Raw genomic sequence first — 7,687 nt, forward strand, 5'->3', positions numbered from 1 at the left:
GCGATATATCTTAGTGGCAACAGGATAAATAGAATATCGTGCATCGTGCGCTTCATCCATAATCCTCTATCTTAGGTCATCAATATTAGGAACACATAATCTACCATGCAATCTCAACACACCATCTCCTCCTTGGGAGAAAACCTCCACCTTTTGGTCCCTAACTGACTCCTTCAGTCTGACCAAGCTAGCATCTAAGTCTTGCTTCTCCTTTAATTCCGAAACCAGAGATGATTCGAAACTACTCTGAACCCAGCAGAGTCAAACAGCCTAACTCCCAGTCTAGCCAAATAATGCACATCATGAGCTAACACCTTCTTACCCTCTTCTACATGAGCTACACTACCCATAGACACCCTGCTAAGGGCATCTGCCACCACATTGGCAATGACTGGGTGATACAACATACTCATGTCGTAGTCTTTTAACAGCTCTAACCATCTCATCTTCCTAAGGTTCAACTCCCTCTGGGTAAATACATACTGCAAACTCTTATGATCCGTAAACACATCCACATGGACACCATACAAATAGTGTCTCCAAATTTTCAAAGCAAACACTACAATGGCCATATCTAAGTCATGAGTTGGGTAATTCTTCTCATGAGGTTTCAACTGCCTAGAAGCATAGTCTATAACCTTTCCCCTCTGTACCAATACATAACCAAAACCCACCCTAGAAGTATCACAATACACCATAAATCCATCACTACCATCAGGCAAAGTCAAAATAGGGGCTGAGGTAAGTTGAGTCTTCAACTCCTGAAAACTTTTCTCACAAGAATCTGACCACAAGAATTTTGCTTTCTTTTGAGTCAACTGGGTCATGGGAGACGCAATAGAAGAGAAACTTTCCATAAAATGATGGTAATAGCCAGCTAGACCCAAGAAATTTTAGATATCAAATAGAGAGATAGGTCTAGGCCAGTTTCTAACAGCTTCTGTCTTTTGGGGATCAACCCTAATACCTTTGAAAGACACAATATGACCCAGAAAAACAACTGACCTTAGCCAAAATTCATACTTGCTAAATTTGGCAAACAATTGATGATTTCTAAGGGTTTGCAAGACAATTCAGAGATGATTTGCATGGTCATTCTTACTACGGGATTATACCAGAATATCGTCTATAAATACTATAACAAACATATAAAGATATGGTCTGAACACTCAATTCATGAGGTCCATGAAAGCTGCTGGGGCATTAGTTAGCCCGAAAGACATAACAAGAAACTCAAAATGACCATAGCGAGTTCGGAAGGCTGTTTTTGGGATGTCACATTCCCTTACTTTGAGCTGGCGATAGCCGGATATAAGGTCTATCTTGGAAAAATAACTTGCACCTTGCAACTGGTCAAACAAATCATCAATTCTCGAAAGGGGATACTTATTTTTGATAGTGACTTTGTTTAGCTGGCAATAGTCAATGCACATATGCAAAGAACCATCTTTCTTCCGTACGAATAGGACAGGTGCACCCCAAGGAGATACACTGGGCCTTATGAAACCTTTATCTAACAGGTCCTTGAGTTGCTCTTTAAAATCCTTAAGTTCTTCGGGTGCCATGCGATAGGGAGGAATGGAAATGGGCTAAGTATCGGGAAGATGATCGATCCTGAATTCTTTCTCTCTATCAGGAGGTATCCTAGAAGATCTTCCAAAAAGACATCAAGAAACTCATTAACAACATTAACTGACTGGAGAATCGGAGTCTCAGACTTAGTGTCTTTGACCCTAACCAAATGATAGATGCACCCTTTGGAAATAAGCTTTCTAGCTTTGAGATATGAGATAAAATGACTCTTAGGTGACACTGAATTTCTGAACCATTCAAAAATAGACTCACCAGGAAACTGAAACTTGACTACACGGGTACGACAGTCTATGGATGTGTAACAAGAGTGAAGCCAGTCCATACCCAGAATAACATCAAAATCTACTATGTCCAACTCTATCAGATCAACAAATATGACCCTATAAAAGATAGAAATAGGACACTTTCTATACACTCTTCGGGCAATAATCGATTCACCTACCGAGGTAGAAATTAGGATAGGCTCAGAGATATTTTTAGGATTCACTTCAAAATTTGCAGCAACCAGAGGTGTCACATATGAAAAATTGGACCCAGGGTCCAACAATGCATAAACATCAAGCTGAAATATACAAAGCATACCAGTAACAACATCGGAGAGTCCTCCTACCCCTGGCGAGATGGTAAAGCATAAAATCGATTCTGACATTAACTGCCAGTGGTGCTAGAAGAGGCACCCTGAGTTGGGATGGGCGAGTCACCGGAGCTAGAGCACTAGTAGTCTGAGTCTGAGGGGGATTATCACGTTGCCCTTGCCTGGAATGTGGGCACTCCCTGAGTTTGTGACCCAAGTCACCATACCCGAAACAACCTTTCTTCTCACCCCAATACTCACCCGAATGAGTCCTACCATACTTAGGACACTGAGGATAATTTGGCCTGCTGCCAACACTGTGCTGGGTCCTCGACACATATGACCTAGTACCATGCTCCTACCTACCTCTAGGCTCAGGAGCACTAGCTGACGATGGTGCTGGTATAGATGAACGGTTTAGAAATTGAGGGTGTTTCCCCCTTGAGATCTAGTTTAGCCCTATCCGTGCTATTCGACCCTAGCTATGTTATTCTCTCTTATTCTGTCCCTCTCCTTGATCTTGTCGACTTCGATCTGTTGGGCATGAGTCATCAATCTGGAAAGGTTCATCTCACTATTTATCATAGCAGATCTGTGCTCCTTAACAACATAGCTTGACACCCCTGTCACAAATTTACTCATACTAGCCTGGTTATCAGCTACCAAGTTAGGAGCGTATTTGTCCAACTAATTGAATTTTAAGCAGTACTCTTTAACAGTCATAGAGCCCTACCGTAAATTTATGAACTCCTCGACCTTCGCCTTTCTCATCTCTAAAGGGAAGAACTTATCCAGGAATGCATCCTGGAACTCCTGCCAAGTCGTAGGGGCGACACCCTTTCCTCTATCCTTCCTCCAATCCACGACCCAATCATAAGCAATGTCTTTCAACCAGTACGATGCCAACTCCACACTATCCTCCTCAGAGACGTGCATCATCTGTGTGATCTTTCTCAACTCCTCCAAATATAAATGTAGGTCCTCATCTAGTTTGGACCCATAGAACTCCGACGGGTTCATCCGCATAAAGGACCGAATCCTTACAGTAGTTGAATGACCTCCCTGCTACTGTGAAGTCGGGGCCAGATTGTCCTGAATGTTTGCAGTGATAGCTTGGGCCAGCGCCTAAAAGACTGCCTAGAACTCGACATAGGATACATTATCATTTAGTGGGTCAGCAGACTGAGGTTGCTGACCGGCGTTATTTCTTCTAGTTCAGCGAGGAGGTACATTCTAAAAGAAGAGAGAACGAATTAATAGCAGAGAGAGAAACGGTAAGAACAATGAACTTCTGAAAAAAAAGAAATACCTTTTTTTCCTAAAATGTCTCGTAGCCTCTTGCTCATAGATGTGGAGTGCTTCACACCGATGATCTAAACACTACTTAACACGGCTTGTCAGACTCCCTAGGACTCTTTAAAAACCTTACGCTTTGATACCAAGTTTGTAACGCCTCGAAAATGGGTCTCGAGACGTCACACGGTGCTTGAGGCTACAAGTAGCCCAAGCTAACCCTTTGAGCCATTTTATACCATTCAGCACTTATTTCAATATAGTTATAATCAATAAGAGTTAAACTTTGTCAATCAAATCTCACTGCAATATAAGTAGGTACTGAAAAGTAACAAAATACTAGATATCTGACAACTCTGACCATTCGGACAAATCTAGTCTGACAAGCCTCTACTAAACAAGGTACCAATGAGCCATTGGGACAGGCCCCAACTGACTCAAACCCAAGAGATAAAATAAACAACTCATAATAAAATAGAAAGTATGAATAACTTGTCCTTAAATCATGAGGACTCACCACTGCAGGAAATGTGGATCAAAATGCTCAAAAAATCACGATCAAGTCTAGAACTGAGCACCTGAACCTACATTATAGGGAAAATATAGCCCACATTTGAATATGTGGGTCAGTACCATGGAATATAGACCGAGTAATGGGGGTGTGTGCAAGTTTCAAAAATCAAATATCATAAATATTCATAGAAAACATGTATGCTATAACAAGTGACTCACGTAGCTCGAATAAACTCATCATAATCATAAAAGAGTAAGATATATCAAGTAAAACACGTGAGTCATCATAGTAAGTTCTCAATTCACTTTTATCTCGATTTCAAACCATCAAAGTGATCAGATCTCATAACAATTCTCTTTAGAATATAGTATTTCAATCTTTCGGAAACAATAACTTTCTCAAAAATCAATCCTTCAAAACAAATATATTCATCTTAGATAGAATGGTACACACACACACACATTAGGAGTCTCTCATAACCGACATAAACCATGTGAGCTACATAGAGTCCAACGTACAACCCACATTGGGAAGAGCTGTCCTATCCTAGACATCAGAGTAGGACCTTAATCTTTCATCCACTAGTGATCACTATATCATCCTCAGTCTCACATCCTACGAGGGCACGTAGTTCTAGGGAAGTACCAAACCTCTATACCTCCCGCTCAGTGCTAAAAACTACTCCCGGACTTAGCTCAGATCTTTTAAAAGACAACCCACCTTAAGTAATTCAACAATTCATATTGGGAGCCAACATGCTACCCCATTCATCATAAATCAATCAAATGGTGTGGATTCTTTTCTCACTTGGGCTCAAAATAAACTCTTTCAAGACCAAAAGGTCAAATCATTCCACATCATCTTAAATCATACAAATATCAATACACTTATAGGACAAAATTTCTCAAAAGTACAATTTCAAATGGGGTTCAAAGACCCATATATCAATATCACGGTAAAATCTCTCAAGAATTATGCTTTATATCATAAATACATATAAATCCAAGAAAAAACTGAAAATTCAGCTTTTATATTTCACAATATCAACATTATCACAAGAACAACATAAGTAACAAATTTATATTTCAACTTCATAGGAAAATATGTAAAAACATTTAAATTCGCAAAAGAAAGCAATTTTGGGCACAAGAACGAAAGAGTGTTCTTATTGAAATCCACACATACCTCGAAATTGGAGATGTTGAATGAACTCTATGCTCCGAAACTCTATTCACAAAATTATTACGTGCTTCTTGAAGCCCTCGGAACGGGGATTCCGAATATCCAAAAATCTTTAAAAAGTCACGGTTGAATCACGAGCTCACTTAGTTTCTTTATAAAAACCCTAAGTTTTGTTCTTGGTCAATTTGGGTGAAAGTGATGTTATTTTGGGGTTTGAGGGATTAATTTTTCATTTTTAAAGTATGTCTCAATAAAGATTAAATGCATTAATTATATTAACGAAAATTTTTCATATTTATAACTTTGTATCTCAAAAATTTTAAATATAGACTTTATTAACAAATATATTTTTTTTAAGAAAACTTTGAAGCCTCTGTTTAATTTTCGCCTTAGACCATCAATGTGCTTGAGCCGCCTCTACAAACGCCTACTTAAACTTGACGTTAATTGGCAACTATAAACGCTCCAATTTAAGTATGATGTGCATCTAGTCATGCGTCAATTAAACAATCCGACTTATCCCTAAAAAAACACTTATAGATCTTCAAAATTTATATGACACGTTTGCTCTGGTGTCCACTTGATAAAGAAAGGATGAATTGGAGTGTGTAATCGTCAGTTGACATTAAAATTAAATGTTTCGAGATGTGCATTCTCAATATTAGAGTGCGTACTTGTTAGTTAAGTTATATTTGAGTCTCTGTTTATATATGACTAGTATAAGTACCCGCGCGATGCACGGAATATTTTTTTAAAAAATATTTACTAAAAAATATTAACTTATTTACTTTTAGATTATAAATTTAATTAATTTTTGTTATATCATAGTAACAGATTTCAAAAGATAATGAAATATTAAAAACAATTGTGAATATGAAATTAGAATTGATACATGATAATTAATTACATTATAATTATTTTAAATATTTTTATAAAAAAGTATATTAGTATTTATTTCAATCATATTTCATTAACTGATTTCTAAAAATAATAAAATATTAAATATTAAATAATTATTAATTTTATTATTGGTTTTTTACCTTTGTATTTTAAATAAATTAAGAGATATAATTATATTTCTTTTCTTCTATTTCAAATTTCTGGCTTTTTGCTTTCTCAATTCAACTTCAACTACTAACTACATTTTTTATATAAATAAAATATCATTTAATTTCATTTCAAATACTAAAAATCTTTGTTGTGTCAATTACAAAACTTCTAATTTCAAATTTTAAATATTACAACTCTTAATTAAAAATTTAAGCACATATAATTTGTTATTTTCTTTTAAATTTTCATACTTATTGTTCATAATTTTTTCATTATTTGATTTAAAAGCTCTCATGTTACTTTCAAAATCACCCATCCCGCACCTTTGCCCACCCTATCCACACCCTTTTTTTTTTAACTTTTAAAATTTTTATTTAAAAAGTTTCTTACGCCACCTCTAACCCCCGCCATACGTCTCGACCCCTATCCAACACATCTTCCCCCACCCTCAACCCTCACCCAAAAAAAATGCTTTTTAATTTTCGTTTATAGATTTTTCTTTTTACCTCCCACCCCACCCTAACCCTAAATTAAACCCAATTTTTTTTTTTTTATAAAGTTTCCCTCCACATCCCCAAACATCATCCACATACATCCACCATCCCGTCTATCCACCCACCACCTAGTCCACCTCCTACCCCAGACCACCACAATCCCCCTACCTCTCATAATATCCATACCTAGCCCACAATAATTCCCCTACCTCTTACAATACTCGTCACTCTATTTCGATCCTATCAGTTTTGTCTGATCGTCTTAATAACACTTCAAACATGTTAAATAATAATATTATCTTAAAATAAAAGGTTCGACCATTCATGAGATATTTGTATACATCATATATAGAAATTTAAAATTTTCTAGTTACATCAGTACTAAAAGATAATTGTAATTATCTAATTATAAACAACAATAACAACATAACAACACACAACAAAAATTTAAATTTTTAAAATATATCTTCATGATACATTTCAAGTATATATCACTTTTTCGATTCAGTAAAATTTCAACATATTTCACATAACAAATCTTTTCATACAATATTCCATTGAACATTTTACTTTCACGAATCTTTTAAAACTAATGTCGTACCTCCATTTAAGATCTCCAAAGTTTGAAATTTGATCAATTCAACATACTATTTTCCTGAACAAAACAATCAAATTCATATAATTTACCATGGTAACAAATTTTGATGTAGTTACCAAATGAAATCAATATGTTTTCACAATTTTTCATACTTTGAAGAAAGCAAATAAATTGACCTATAAAATAAAAATAAAAAAAAATAAAAAAAGAGGGAGAAGAAGTTATTTAAATAGCAAAGAAAGAGAGAAAGAATGAAATATATCTCATTTATATTGTTGGTTGACATATTGATTTGGGTAAAAAGAAACTATATTTCAAAATTTTAAATAAGAGGTTGGGTGGGGTTACAATAAAGGTGTCAAACGGGCCGGTCCGGACCAACCCGAAAC

Source organism: Capsicum annuum, chromosome 8 (assembly GCF_002878395.1).
Source record: "Capsicum annuum cultivar UCD-10X-F1 chromosome 8, UCD10Xv1.1, whole genome shotgun sequence".
Classification (NCBI taxonomy): domain Eukaryota; kingdom Viridiplantae; phylum Streptophyta; class Magnoliopsida; order Solanales; family Solanaceae; genus Capsicum; species Capsicum annuum.